Genomic DNA, 14,726 nt, shown 5'->3' on the forward strand with positions numbered 1-14,726 from the left:
TTTTAAAACACCCAGGCCCACTGTAATCACTTAAAAACTTAAATTTTTATATTCCTAGCTATCAATTGAAAGGATAGGATATATGGGCCACCTACCTGTCACTATGATGCTTTGGATGTTGAGAATTTCTTAGTATATAGACCCTATGAACCTCCTTTTAGCATTCTCTGTGAATTTTCACTATTTCTTATAGCTCCCCGCATTTCCTATAGTTCTTTTTCCCTATAGCGTGGCTAAAATAGGTTTTCCTCCTCGATGGCTCTCTAAGGTGGTCTCAGTCCTCTCTGATATTGAAATGAACAAAGGGTTCATGACAGTTTGGAATATTTTTTTTAAATGGTTGATTTCTTGGAGAGTTTTATTGGTTGGCATTGTACGAGATTTCCTTTTTTGGACCATTGGCCCACTATTATTTATCATGCAAATTCTCCTCATAATCATCACCCACTCTCACATAAGTTATCTTGCCCACATTTTCCACTCATTCTTCTTGATGTGATTTTTCCATGTGTCAGATTGACGAGGAGTTTACTTTTTTGTTTTCGAGCTGAGGGTGCCCAAGTTAACTAACTACCTCCAACTCATAAAACTAACTCTTTCACACTCCTATACTTTTACTATATTTTACTTAGGGAAGAATTAGGATGAGATGTCATACCTATGCCTTCCTTCACTTGGTTGTTGCATGTTAGAGGGTGGTTCTGTTGTACTTCTTTTTGTTCAAGTAAGTGCTTTTCCTTGGTCATTTTTTTGTATATTTCTTCCTGTTGATGTGGTTGCGCTCCTTGTTGTTGTGTGTAGGTGCCTAGTCTTTTTGTTGCAACCAGGCTATAGAGGGGGGTCATTGTGTTTGCAGGGTGTTGTAGCTCTTTTCTTGCCTTGGTACTGAAGGATAATGCATGGACAATTCTTATTGTGAGAGCGGAGGCTGCTACAGGGTTTCCTGTAGTTACTACATGAAAGCTTACGACCTGTAGCTACCTTTTTTATCCTTTTTTAATTTTCTTTCTTCACATGGAGGAGGAATGGGTTGTAATGTAGGAGTGGAAGCATGGCAGTGGAGGAGATGGAGTGGTAAGTGGTGAGGCCAATGATGGCATGGCCCTTGGACTCTCCTTTGTCATATCTCATGTTCGCTTGTTGTGGCATATCTTGGAGTGCCAAAACATTGACTACCATGCAACATATCGATCATGATATATAGTCCAAAACCTCCCTAAAGAATCAAAGGAATTCTACCTTGAAATCGTTTTGAAGAAAATTGCCTAAAACCCTAATTTTTGGCATCAGTGTGTTTTGCTCCACTGCCTACTCATTCTTATAGAAAGTTTCTGAGTTAGACACTCGTGATACCATCATGGGTTTTCATAGAAAAACTCATGCTAAACTCTTTCTGGCAGGGTTTCCCAAATTGGAGGAGAAGCTTCGCTCACTAGAACCTTCGAGAACAACGAACTAGATATTGGTTGTTGTTGATATGGTTGAGCTCTCTTATTTGGGCCTTTTGATCTTATCATCATGGGCTTTTCCCTTGAGAAGTGGACCTTCCTCCCTCTTTATGAATCTCTAACTCCGTATCCCTTCCTCTATATTCACCCCCTTCCATTCCCAAAAGATCATTGATTGTTGCATCCCTTTGTTGAGATTATGCTTACATGGTACCCATTATATCTTGGAGAAGGAGTTCTTGAAGAGTCTTTTCTTGGACTTGGACATCCACCCAAAGGAAGACCTCAACATGAAGACATAGGTTGTATGATTCCCTTTTTAATGTCTTAATATATACATCTAATGTTCACTTTCCATAATTTTGTAAATATTTACGTGATAAGCTTAATGTTCCTTGATCTGTTAAGTAGTTTATGCTTGATATATGTTATATATGCTCTTGTGTCTTTCATAGTATTTTGACCTCTCTTGTAGGTTTCAGGATGTGAAGAATGACTTAAGAGTGAAACATTCAAAGCCATCTATGTGGATCAAGCGATTAGCATCAAAACAAGGTATGTTCCTCTTTCTTATTGAATTTGTCAAGCATAAGATAAGAAAGTGAGTATTAGATTGTTTGGTTTGTTGCTAGGCCCACTCATTGGGCTAGAGGGATCACCTACATCTGTAGAGGGGATTTTCCTTCACAACAGTCCCTTATTATTTTTCCTTGTTTTTCCTTTTTCATTTTTTTCAAACATAAAATAGTCTTCAACAATTTGGTGAGATGGAAGCTAAGACACTTCCAAGAAAATTCACTTCCTTGGTTATGCTACTAATGAAATCTTCCCTTGACAAAGGCATTTTATAGTCTTTCAATATGTATCCATTAACCAACAAGGGGATACCTTCATCATCAATGGTCCTTATTTGCACAACCCCATTATCATGGAACTTCTCTATTAAATATGGGCCCAGCCAGCTCGTCATCAATTTTCCTTTGAAGTCCTTAAACATGGAGTGATATTGCAAATCCCAATCACGTTCTTGAAAAACTTTCTCTTTGATGTTTTTTCATGGCAAACCTTTGTTTGTACTTGAGTCACCTCCATCTCTAGGAGGTCATGCATCCTAAATTAATCTAAACCATTGTGTTGGAGCAACCTCTCTTGTTGTGACTTTGTAACATCCAAATCCAATTGTGCTTCCATTCTCAAAGTGTCATACTCAAACTAAATCGAGAGTAGAGTCTTCTTTCATAGACCAAATCATAAGGGGTGAAGCCAGTGGTTATCTTCCAGCATGTATTATATGCCAAAGTTGGCTCCACTAGTCTGTCATCCCAATAATTTATGCTCATGTTCACAACCTCCATGACAATGCTTTCTAATGATATATTGGTAACATCTACTTATCCATTGGCCCGAGGATGATAAGGAGTTGACCTCATGTGGTTGATCATATGCTGACTCAACACCTTTTTAATCAGTTGTGAGGTGAATTGAGTGCCTTGATAAGTGGTTAGCTCTCTAGCATACCCAAACTTGTAAATTCATTCTCCCTTAACAACTCATCCACTTTATCCTTTGTTGATACCTTGATAGACTTGGTTTCAGCCCACTTTGTTAAATAATTAGTGCACAAAATTATGTACTTTTTATTCACTGATTGTGGATCAATGGGCCCAATGAAATACATGCCCCACATGTCAAATTGATAAAGAGTCACTTGAGCTTGAAAACGCATTTCATCCATGGGAGTAGGTTTCGCCATTCATTTGCACTAGTCACATCGACTAGCGTATCTTCTTTCGTCTTGGTAGAGAGTGGGCCAGTAGTAGCCAGCTTGGAGTACCTTGAAGGTTGTCCCCTTGGTTGCAATGTGACCTCCACAAGGCCCATCATGACAAACTAGAAGGATGTCAAAGTCTTACTCCTCTCTTACAAATCTCCTCAGAATTTTACCTCGGCCTAGATTGGAAAGATTGTCCCCAATCCAAGTGAATGGAGCACTCTTCCTTATATTCTCTTTTTTTTCCTTACAGGAAATATTTGGAGGGAATTTTGCAACCACTAAGTAGTTGGCTATGTTAAAAAACCATGGAGAGAGAACTAAAATAGAAAATAAATTCTCATCTGGCAGCTAATCGTTAACCATTCCTTCCTCACCTACAGTCAAAGCAAGTTTAGACAAGCAAATTGCAACTACATTTTCTCTACCATGCTTATCAATGACAATTAGATCAAGATGTTGTAATAAAAAGAAACCATTTAATAATATTGGCATTCACATCAAGATGTTTCATCAAATATTTAATGGCAGCATGGTTAGTATGTACGAAATTATCATAACCAGTGATGTAATGTCTAAAATTATTTAAGGAATGGACAAAAACTAGGAGCTCTTTTTCAGTCACGTTATAGTTCAATTCAGCCTTGGACAATTTTTTGTTGATGAAATAAACGGAATAAGGAAACATGTCATCTATTTGGCCTAGAGCTTCTCCTATAGCTTTTGCAAAGGAATTAGCATGGATGCACCAAGCAAGAGTCCAGTGGTGCAGTACTAAACTTGTCCTTTAGGCTTTCTAGGGCCTCTTGGGAGCTTTCTGACTAGAAAAATTTAGTGTCCTTGGCCCATAGTCCAAACAAAGGTGAGGATACTTGGGTAAAGTCCTTTGTGAACCTCCTATTGTATCCATATAAGCCCAAGAAACTTTTGACTTTTCACTGATCTGATGAGTAGCGACCCCCTTTATCAAATAAATTTTATTTGGGTCTACTTGCAATTCTTCCTGGGATATTAAGTGACCTAGAAAATTTCCTGCATTCATCAAGAACTCACACTTATTAGGACTATCAGAGAAGTTCATTTCAATGCATTTATTTAATTCCTTCCCTGAGTTAGAGAGAGCCTCCAAGAAATCACACCCATAGGGAGTGAAATTGTCAATATAAGTTTTGACAGAGTCATGGAATAAATATGTAAAGATGCTCAAGACTATTGTCTAAAAAATGGTAGTGGAATTACATAATACAAGAAACAGAATATCTTCTTTCCTGCAAAACCATCTAAGACTTGATCAATGAAAAGTAGAGGGAAATTGTACTTTTTTGAGGGTTTTTTTAGCTCTCTATAGTCCTCACAAATCCTCCATTTTCCATTCTTCTTTGGGATTAGAACCAGAGGAGACACCCACTAGCTATCTAAGATGGTGTAAATGAACCATGCATCCAACAACTTTTGTAGTTCTTCTTTAACTATGTCTTTGAGGGTTGGCTTCATTCTCCTTTGAGGTTGGTGCACTCGCTTTCAACCTTCCTTGATGTAAATGTGGTAAGTACACACTGAAGGGTGCACTCCCTTCATTTCCTTATAACTCCAAGCAAAGGAATCCAAATGATCTCTTAGCATGTTACATAACTCATTTTTTTGATGTGCATACAAAGAGGGGTTGATTTGCAATGTTCTATCTAGACCAAATTATATAATCTTGACATGAGTAGGACTTGAGTCATCTAGGCACAAATCATTCCAAGGGTTATCGTCAGCCTCCTTTACTAACTCATTAAGAGACATGGTGTTTGAGGGATGATTCTAGAGAATTTGATCAATCAAGTTGTCTTCATTAGGTTCCCCCCCTCCTATAGCATCATCTAGGGTACAAATTGGGTAAGATGTGGTAGATTACACTTCCTCTTCCCCCTACCCTTCCAACCATAAATGTAAGTCATGCTCTAGAGATGGTTGAGTCGGAGGATACAAGACCAATTGTTTTGGAAAATGCCCATTTTTAATGGTCATATTCTAAGCCCTACAACTTATGTAAGCATCAGTAGTGGCTAACCATGGCCTTCCATGGATGAGAGGCTAACCATTGAACTTTATATTAGGTTGGAGAATTAAGAAATCTAAAAGGTATTCGTAGGAATCAATGGAGACCATAACAACCTCAACAACTCCCTTAATAGCTATTATGGATTTGTCTACAAGCTCCAAGACTATTGCGGCCTTCCTTAATTATCCTTGGAGATTCAGTTTCAGCATAGTGTCTTTAGTCGTCATATTGATGGTAGCCCAAATATCGATCAAGGTATGGGGGATAATGATACCGTTGATGTGCACATCTACCGTAAGACTTCCAAGGTCTAGATAGTTCGGTTAAATCACTCACCCCAACATTAAGTCAAATAGTTTTCAGATGACATTAATGGTAGGGATGTATTTCTTTCTCTTCCTAAGATTCTTATCCTTTATTAACTTGTTATAAGATGGATTAATATTTCAGGAAAAGGAGGTGGATTGGCTGGAAGAACACACTCTTCCTTTTCCACTTCAAGCTCCTCACATGGAGATGGAGGTTGATGATATTGAAGAAGTATTCCAGACCTTAGATTTATTTATTTAATTTCCACATCATAGGGAATGTAATATGTCTCTCCACTATAGACCTTTTATGCTTGTTTGTTATTCAGGTTCAAATTTGGTTGAGCAAACATATTAGGTTGCTTAAGTGGAGCAAGGTGAAGGAGTTGTGGTTGAGGTGGAGGTGGAGGAATTAAGGCTGGAGATTGGTTGTATCGAGGTCTCCAACCCTGTGATGGTGTATTCCACTGAGTTTATGGGGGAGAATATGGCTGAAATGATTGATTGGCAAGTTGGGAATGGTATTGAGGTGGAAAAGACCCAGGAGAAGTTGTGGACCATGAAGGATAAGAGGAGGACACCAAGGGGGAATGGATGAATTTTGGTTAGGGTTGTAATATGAACAGGATGCCCCTTGCATGCCTTTCTAGTATGGTGGAGGTCCTTGAGGCCTCCTTTGGTTGATATTGTAGAGTTGTCCAGTCACACCTTCAGTTCCTTTGATACCCAACTTTCAATCCATGTAGAGAGGGGCACCTTCCTCTAGAGTGGTTCTCCTCACAAACCGAGAAGATCTCTATAAGGTTCAATCAACATTCATTTCTAGGGTGACTCCTAGTGCATCTAAGGAAAAATATAGGTAAGGCTCTTTCTGCTTCCTTGTGCTTCCTCTTGATCTACATGGTGTCGATTTGCAGGGCAAGGGTATGCATCATTTCACTCTTAAATTCTTCCAACATGTTCCCAATTTCACTTTTGATGGATGTGTTTTAGGAGGATGAATTGTCTAAATCTTGAGTAATCCTATCCTTCTTTTTGGCTTCTCTAGAATGATTTTTGAAAACTATATTGATACCATCATAATATAATTGGTAGTTGTCTCCTCCTGACAACATGTTTAGGGTTTCTAGGAAACCTTCCCTGATTCCTGTAAGAAGGACTAGCTTCAGTGGTTCAGGATCAAGGGTGTATCTTGTCCTTTTGTAGCTGAGTTGGAACCTTTCCTCATAATCTTCCAAAGATTCATCATGTTCCAAGGTCATTCTAAATATTTCCTCTTGCACGTATTTGGACCTATAGTAATCCTTGTACTTGTTGTTGAAGGCTTGTTGCATTTCAGCCCAGGTAGTGATGTTATCCCTAGGTAAACCCATGAATCAACACAAGGCTACATCCTTTAGGGTCTATGGGAAAAACTTCAACATCTGGTTGTCAGAGGTATAATCATAAGTTCTGCAGATGACAAAAAACTCAAACAAGGAGGTATCGCAGTCCTCTGAGGTTAATCCATGGGAGTGTGCAAGGGTAGAGGCGCTTATTTTTTCCATCCTATCATCTCCATTAATTTCTCTAATGGGAAAAGCAACCTTAGTTATGTTTTCAACTCCATTTTTGTTTTCAATTCCATTTCTATTTTTAGCGATGGTGTAAGTTGGAGGAATGGCTTCTTCTTCTTCTTCCCCAATAGGATCTTCAAAGACCTCGTTGTTGGCCTAATGGGTCCTCTAGCTCACAACCACCGAAAAAGAGGGGAGGTTGGCTACTTGACTGTATAGGGGTATTTGGCCAACAAATTCTTAAGTTGTCTCTACTCTTATGAGGCATGAAATAACTTTTATTTATTATAGGGTTTCTTTCAAAACTACTTGTATAATGGAAAGAAATTAGAAATTTCAACTATTTGTTGAATGTAACCACTTGCAGAATGGAAATAAAACATAAATTGCAACTATTTTCTGAATGGAACTACTTGGGGAATAGAAAGAAAGCATAAATTGCAACTATCTATTGAATGCAAAACAAAAGGAAATCATGAATTGCATCTATTTTATGGATGTCAAATCAGAAAGAAAGCAGAAATCACATCTACCTAGACACCACCCTAGCAACAGTGCCAAAAAAAGTGATGAGCCCCAGTATTGCAGAAAGGATAATAAAACTCCTCGGGCGATCAAATTTACCTTATCAACCCATGTTTTGTACAAACTTGGAGGTGATAGTGCTATATGCACAGGAGATGCATCAATCTACTCTTGTCACTTCTTAATTGGGGCGATAGACCACTAGGGTTTTTAAAACAAGTTTCCTATTAAGTAGAAGGAGGTTGACTATTGAGAGTGAATGTAAACCTCTCTTTAATGCAGAAAGTAAATTATTGCCTATGTTAAAGAAATGAAAGTGTTGAATAGAAAGTGATATCGAAATGACATGAAATCACCAAGCTAGGAATTAACACACATTACTTGTAAAGGAGGCTTAATTTAAACTTTCACTCTATCGTATAGTTATCTAGACTAAGTAGGCATGGAAATAATCCTAATATTTTTAGGACTGATGTATGCATACAATAGCTAAATATTGCAGAAAAGAGTATTTTGGTTTTTCAATTTGGAAATGTAAATGTTAAACTAATCAAGATGATTTTTTCCATGGGAGGAAGGTATGAGAAATCTGGTCAAAAATGGTATTAAGGGGTGTGGAGGTCAAGTTGAACACCTATCCTAGGCTCTTATCATTATTTCTTTACAAACGATTCTAAAAATAGGCTGCTACATGGTTTCCTGTAGTTTCTACATGATTTCTTGTAGTTACTACAGAATGTCCTTGATTACTACACGAAACTTAACTGAAATCTATAAGAAGGTAGGGAAGGTGATTAAGAAAGTTATTTAGTGATGGCTAGTGGATCAAATCTATTGATTGGGATTCTTTCTAATCTACATAAAACTTAAGGAACCAAAATGAAAAATGCAAGTTCTTCTAAGAAATCATGAAAAATGACCTACTCAATGAGAAATTGTAAGCTATGTAATAACAAAATGATAACTTTGTTTTTGGGACTATGAGAGTGGGCCCCTAAAACCATGATCCCATGATGGATATGAGGACAAGGCCATTGGCACAATATTTTCTAAAGTCTTTTCTTTCACTACTGTAATAATGATCTACTTATCCGACTAATGGAAGAAAAACTAACCAGACATTCAAATACTTGCAAATTAAATCAAAAATAAATAATTGCAGTAGCTAATCTATGATTCTAATCTCGGATACATGTGCAAAAAGAAGAGGAACCTCTCTTTCTAAAGTTTGGCCCTAACCAAAAAGCTTCAACCCTCTAATTTAACTTAGTGTTGGATAAGAGAAACCCTCTTCATTATCACCAAAATGTCAAAAATAACATGAAAATAACAATCACAATATCTTAAGCTCACAATTTCTTCTTGGCTACAATAAAAAGTCCAATCCTAATGAGGCCCTAAGCCTTCTTTTCTATACACCTGAAGCTACCAAAAACCTCCTTAGAATTAGGGAGGCTTGGATCCCAAACTTGAGATTAATTTGTCTTCAACTATCACTAGCATGGCTGCCAATGAACTCGGTGGGCTTTGCTGCTTGTAACTCTTAGATGATGAGATCTGGTGGAGGAATATTCGAGTAATTAAGGAGTTAAGGAGGGAGACCCAATCTCCTAAAATATCTATTTCTGTTCTACTTCGCATTCCTGCACTTGAATTAGCCAAAAATTGCTCCAAATCCTACAATTAATGTACATTAGGACGCATGACATAACATCTCACCTTTACCCTTCTCACTAAGTGAAATATAATAAAATATGTAAAGAAATGTGTGAACAGTTGATTTTAATAAGCTGCAGAGTGGCATTAAGGCCCATATAGTTTACCTACTGATGAGCCGCATCATTTCTACTCATACAATACACATTTTCTGACTTGCTAAAGGTTAATGTGTTACTTATATATTGTGATGTGCTACTAAACACTAATGATTCAATAATTGTGTAAAGAAAATGGAAAATTTGGTATAACTTGATCATAGGAAACAATATTGTTTAAGCCCCCCAGTATTGTTAAAGGTTTTCAATAATTACATATTAAGAAAACAAAAAAAGTTTGGGCTATATATTTTGTGTACGAAAAGAAGATGGAAGAAAATATTTAATCAAATTCAAATTCAACATCCATACAAGCCAACAATGGATTCTCTATATTCCCTCCCTCCTTAATCATGGATCCTTCTCAATCATAGATAAACAAAGTCTCACTATCTTGGCTAGTCAATATCCACATTAAATTTTGTTCTTCCATTAGTATCATCTAAAGGGCATTGATTAGTGTGTGGTGATAACAAATGAATTATCTTTTGTCCCTCTTCCATGGCCCATTCATGATAAATTTACTTTGGAGGAGTTATAGTAATACAAGTGTCACCTCAACAACTTACATTGTTTCAGATCAATATGGATATGAAAGTTGCAGGGAGGGGAAAACAAAATTGTGCATTGACACAATTTTGCATCAGATCTTTCATTTCTTGGTACTTTCACAATATATGTTCCTGATTTAAATGGTCAATAAAGCAATCAACATCAAATTTCTCTTTAAAATAATGGGAAAGTCTAAGAATGGGGGTCTCAATATCATTTTCGATATCTACACTATAACCTATCATGGTGACTCCTACTGAGAATATTCTTATGAAGGTTGTTTTCTTGTAAAATATATAAAACCAAGATGGAGTGAGATAAACATGTCAAACACTTTACATCTACAGTACTTTTCCTACACACCATCTGGATCTAACCTAATAAGTTTTGTGCAGGAGGTGTGGAAGATACATATGTGTGAATGTATCGTCTACATGCTCCTTTTCCTATACACATCCCCACTTCCAAACTTTCACAAACATGGCCCCCTCCATGCACTTCTCCCTCCATCGCACATGAAACTTCTTTTTCACTCATATGAATTCTTTTTAATACAATATATGAAAAAAGACACTCAATAAAATAATTAGAGAAAAAAAAGTCTACTTATAAGTTCTTCTCTTACATTATGTACTTCAATTTATTATCTTCTATTTTTATATCTGAATTATAGCATTTCCTAATTATATTATTCTATCATAATTCCTTATATATTAATAAATTAATTAGCAATTTTGGCTTATTAAAATTCACGATATGAAATTTTTGGCTTAAGTATAAAATAAGTGGACTAGGATAATAATGTGATTCTGGATTGACATGAACAACTAATGCGATCAATATTAATTGAAACTTTTGACATATTAAATATTTGGGCATGAAAAACTCGACTTATGTGTGCACTAAATGGACTAGGTAATATGTTAATAATATGACTTTAGATTAACATAAATAACTAATCCTATAACTACGAAAAGAGAATGTAACTATACTACCTTACAATTGTCCCACTTATTATTTATCTATCTGTTATATTTTGCGTTGATATGAAAAGAAATGCAACGAGCAAAGTAGACATATAAAAAAAATATTCTCACTTTAGTTTCCATACCTGAAGACAAGGTAATAACATACACAAATATGAATCAAAAGGCAATATCATACAAATGAATCGAAAACATTGGAAATAAAGAAGAAATAAAGAAGAGAAAAAATGATATATAAAAATAGATTAATTGAAAACATGGGAAGTAAAGAAAAGGAAAAATGATATATAAAGATAGATTGAGAAAGATTTAACGTGAAATGAAATAAAACTATGTAACTCTAAATGTGAGAATGGATTGAATCTTCGACAATAGAAAACATTTCGGCTAAAAATGGAAAGGGTTTTGAATCAAAGAAAACACTTTGAATATATTAAATTAGTTTGAATAGTTCAAAATTTCTCATAAACAACAAAATTTAAGAGCCCTTTAATGAATATCGTGACATAAGTTAGGGTTCATTAAAGGGAATTGTTGTTTTCAAGTGCATTAATACCATGTTTAATAAATTATGTTCTTAAAGTTCGAAATCTTTGACTCAATCCCTCATATAAGAGGTTAACGATTATGACACTTGTGTATTACATGGTTAAAATATGCGAAATGGAAAATAATTTATGATTCAAGTGATGATGACCACAATGGAAAATATGTTTTGCATATGAACTTTTAAATAGAATATTTAGAGACTCAAGATTATAATTTTTCTTTAGTTAAATTATCTTTCTTTAACACTTAGTATGCATTATTACTTATTTAATAATATATTCCTGATATGTTCTAAATATGATATGATCCCATAATTCATATTTTCTTTTACACTAACAACTATATGTTAGTATATTGACTTAGCGTTTAATGAAGCCGAAAAATTATTTTTAAATGATTTATTGTAAGAAAATTTTAAGTGTACTATTTTCTGCGTTACACTAATATAGTTATTTTCTTTGTACGTCCAATGAATACTTCGCTCTTTTAAATTTCAACAACGTAATAAATCAATACTGATCGTTGTCGCATTTATATAGTTGTGTTTGACCTAAGAAAAATGGGCTTCTTTTAACAATTATTTATAGCAATTGATAAAAAGAAAATAACCCTCATGATCTTCAAATAAATGTCATGGCCTATTAAGTGTGAAACCATACAATAATAAATATCAAGGCGGTATAGCTAGAGTTTTTCTGTCATTTACTCAATTATTGAATTTTGAAATGTATGAAATAGCTATTTTGTAGATATTCTTGCTTATTTTAAGTACCCACATCCACACCAAATTACTAGCCGGTGTTATAGACTTCAGATATCTTTGTGTATATTTATGTTGTAAGTATGATAAAAAAAGTTCAATAGTCTTGATAAGCCCAATTTCAGGATGCATGCAGCTACTGCAACAATGCTCTTCCTATCATGGATGATGGAGAGCCTAAAAATCAATTGGAAGTTATTGCATATGTTGAAGATATATATAACTTCTACTAGAATATTGAGGTGTGTCTCTCTGTCAATTATTGCATTTTTTTGGGAATGTTAAGGTAATTTTTTATTTCCTTTTAAGTAAAAAAATTGCAGCACCATATGTCCATTCGCTGCATACCTCCAGATTATATGACAAGGCAGGTTGAAATCAATGAGAAAATGAGGGCAATCTCGATTGATTGGTTGATAGAGGTAAAAATCTTTTCATGTGCTAGTTTCATTTTCTCAAACTTGTATCTACAAGACATCTATATTAGCTATTTCTTAGGCTTGATATTGAAATCTTAAATTGGCATAGAACTTTTCACTTTGGGATTCTTAGTGCATTGTACATTGTTTGGATAGGATTTTAGAAATGAGTCAGAAAGTTGAAGACACCAATCTATATTATTTGGAAAATTGGCTTTGGAGTATAATTTAAAGAGTAATTAAAATTATTTAAATAATTCACCAAAGTTATTTTTAATTATTTTTTGATGTTCTAAATTTTCATCTATTATTATTTTTTTAAGCTTCATCCACCATATTAAATTTGTATGATTATAATTTTTTTTTAATGTTTTAAATTTCCAACTATTATTATTTTTTTAAGATTTATATACGATATTAAATTTGTATCATTAGTAGTGAGTACTATTGCTTAGTTTAAATAAGAATAAATATAATTAGAATATTAATATTTGTGTTATTAAAATTGTTTAGAAAATCATAATGACACAAATTTAATATCATGCATAAAGCTTAAAAAATAATAATAGATTGAAATTTAAAACATAAGAAAAATCAAAATAACTTTGGTGAGTTATTTAAATACTTTTAATTGCTTTCACTTGAAAAGATCAAAAGAATAATAATGTGGATTGCAAAATATAATACACTTAATACTTTAATTTAATTTATTTTATTATTTTAAATTAGGTTAGGGGACATTATATATAAATTATTTTAATAATATTTATACCCTTAAAAATTCAAAGACCCTTCAATTTACATATTAATTACAAATTCACTTTGCAAATTAATTAGAATTGTCATATTTAAATTTAAGCTATTTCATGCTATAAAGATATGAAATATCTATTTTTATGAAACCAAGATACCAAACTAAGAAAAGAACCATATGATATTGAAATGTTAGGTAACATAAAGTTATTTACATAAATAAATTCTCAAATAAATATTTTATATACATTATCATAATTACAAAACTAAATGTATTAACAAATATTTCTAAATTTTAGCACATATTATTTTCAAATGTCATTTTATTTTAATAAATTGTTCAATGCAAGTCATTCAAACAAGTGTGTAAATACCTTTTTAGTATTTTGAAAACAAATTCACAAATTTGCCGCTGCCATGAATAGGGTTGTCTACTAAAATAGAATTCATGGTGCCCCTTTTTTGTTTGTTAAATAAATTTCAAAGCTTTTAAAATTAATGCTATCCTACATGGTTGTGATCATCATCCATTCAGATGCCTCTCTTTGCACTTGCATAGTCGGTATTCTTTGTGGTAGCGATCACTTTCAAAGTTTGGGCTTGGAAAAAAATTGCAACGCTAAAAAATTATCTTGGACTTCATCCGAAATGATGGAGAAGAATAGTTTCTTTACAAATACATTCAATTTTTTTTTTTACTTTCGCTAAATATACAACAAGTGCTCCAATTAATATCAATAAACACATCATGCACTTCCTGATATTCTCCGTATGAGTTTAATTTTCATTATTTATTGAGTTTGTGTTGATTAACTAGTATATAGAATGACGTGACATTTTTATTAAATTAATTGTAGGGTTACTATATAGAATTAAGTGACACGAGTAATTTTATGGTGGGTTGTGCTATAATTATTGTTTTTTATTATTTACATTGGTATAACAAAAGATTATATGGTACAACAAATTACAGATTTTGTGATATAATGTAATCATTGTACATTCATAAGTGAACCAGTCAAAATTGAAATAAATATTAAAAAATAAAAAATTAATTTTTTTTTTTTTTCAAAAGTAAACATTAGATAAGATCATTTAATTTTTGGTAATTTTAAAATTAATGTCAATATCAATATTTTTTTAATACTTTATTACCTTACTCGCATGGATTAGTAATAATTATAATTATTTTTAAAATATATCTATTTAATAATACATTTATTTAAAATTAATATAAT

This window comes from Pinus tabuliformis, chromosome 3_2 (genome assembly GCF_031772625.1).
Source record: "Pinus tabuliformis cultivar Carrire ecotype Pingquan chromosome 3_2, CPIR1, whole genome shotgun sequence".
In the NCBI taxonomy this organism is placed as follows: domain Eukaryota; kingdom Viridiplantae; phylum Streptophyta; class Pinopsida; order Pinales; family Pinaceae; genus Pinus; species Pinus tabuliformis.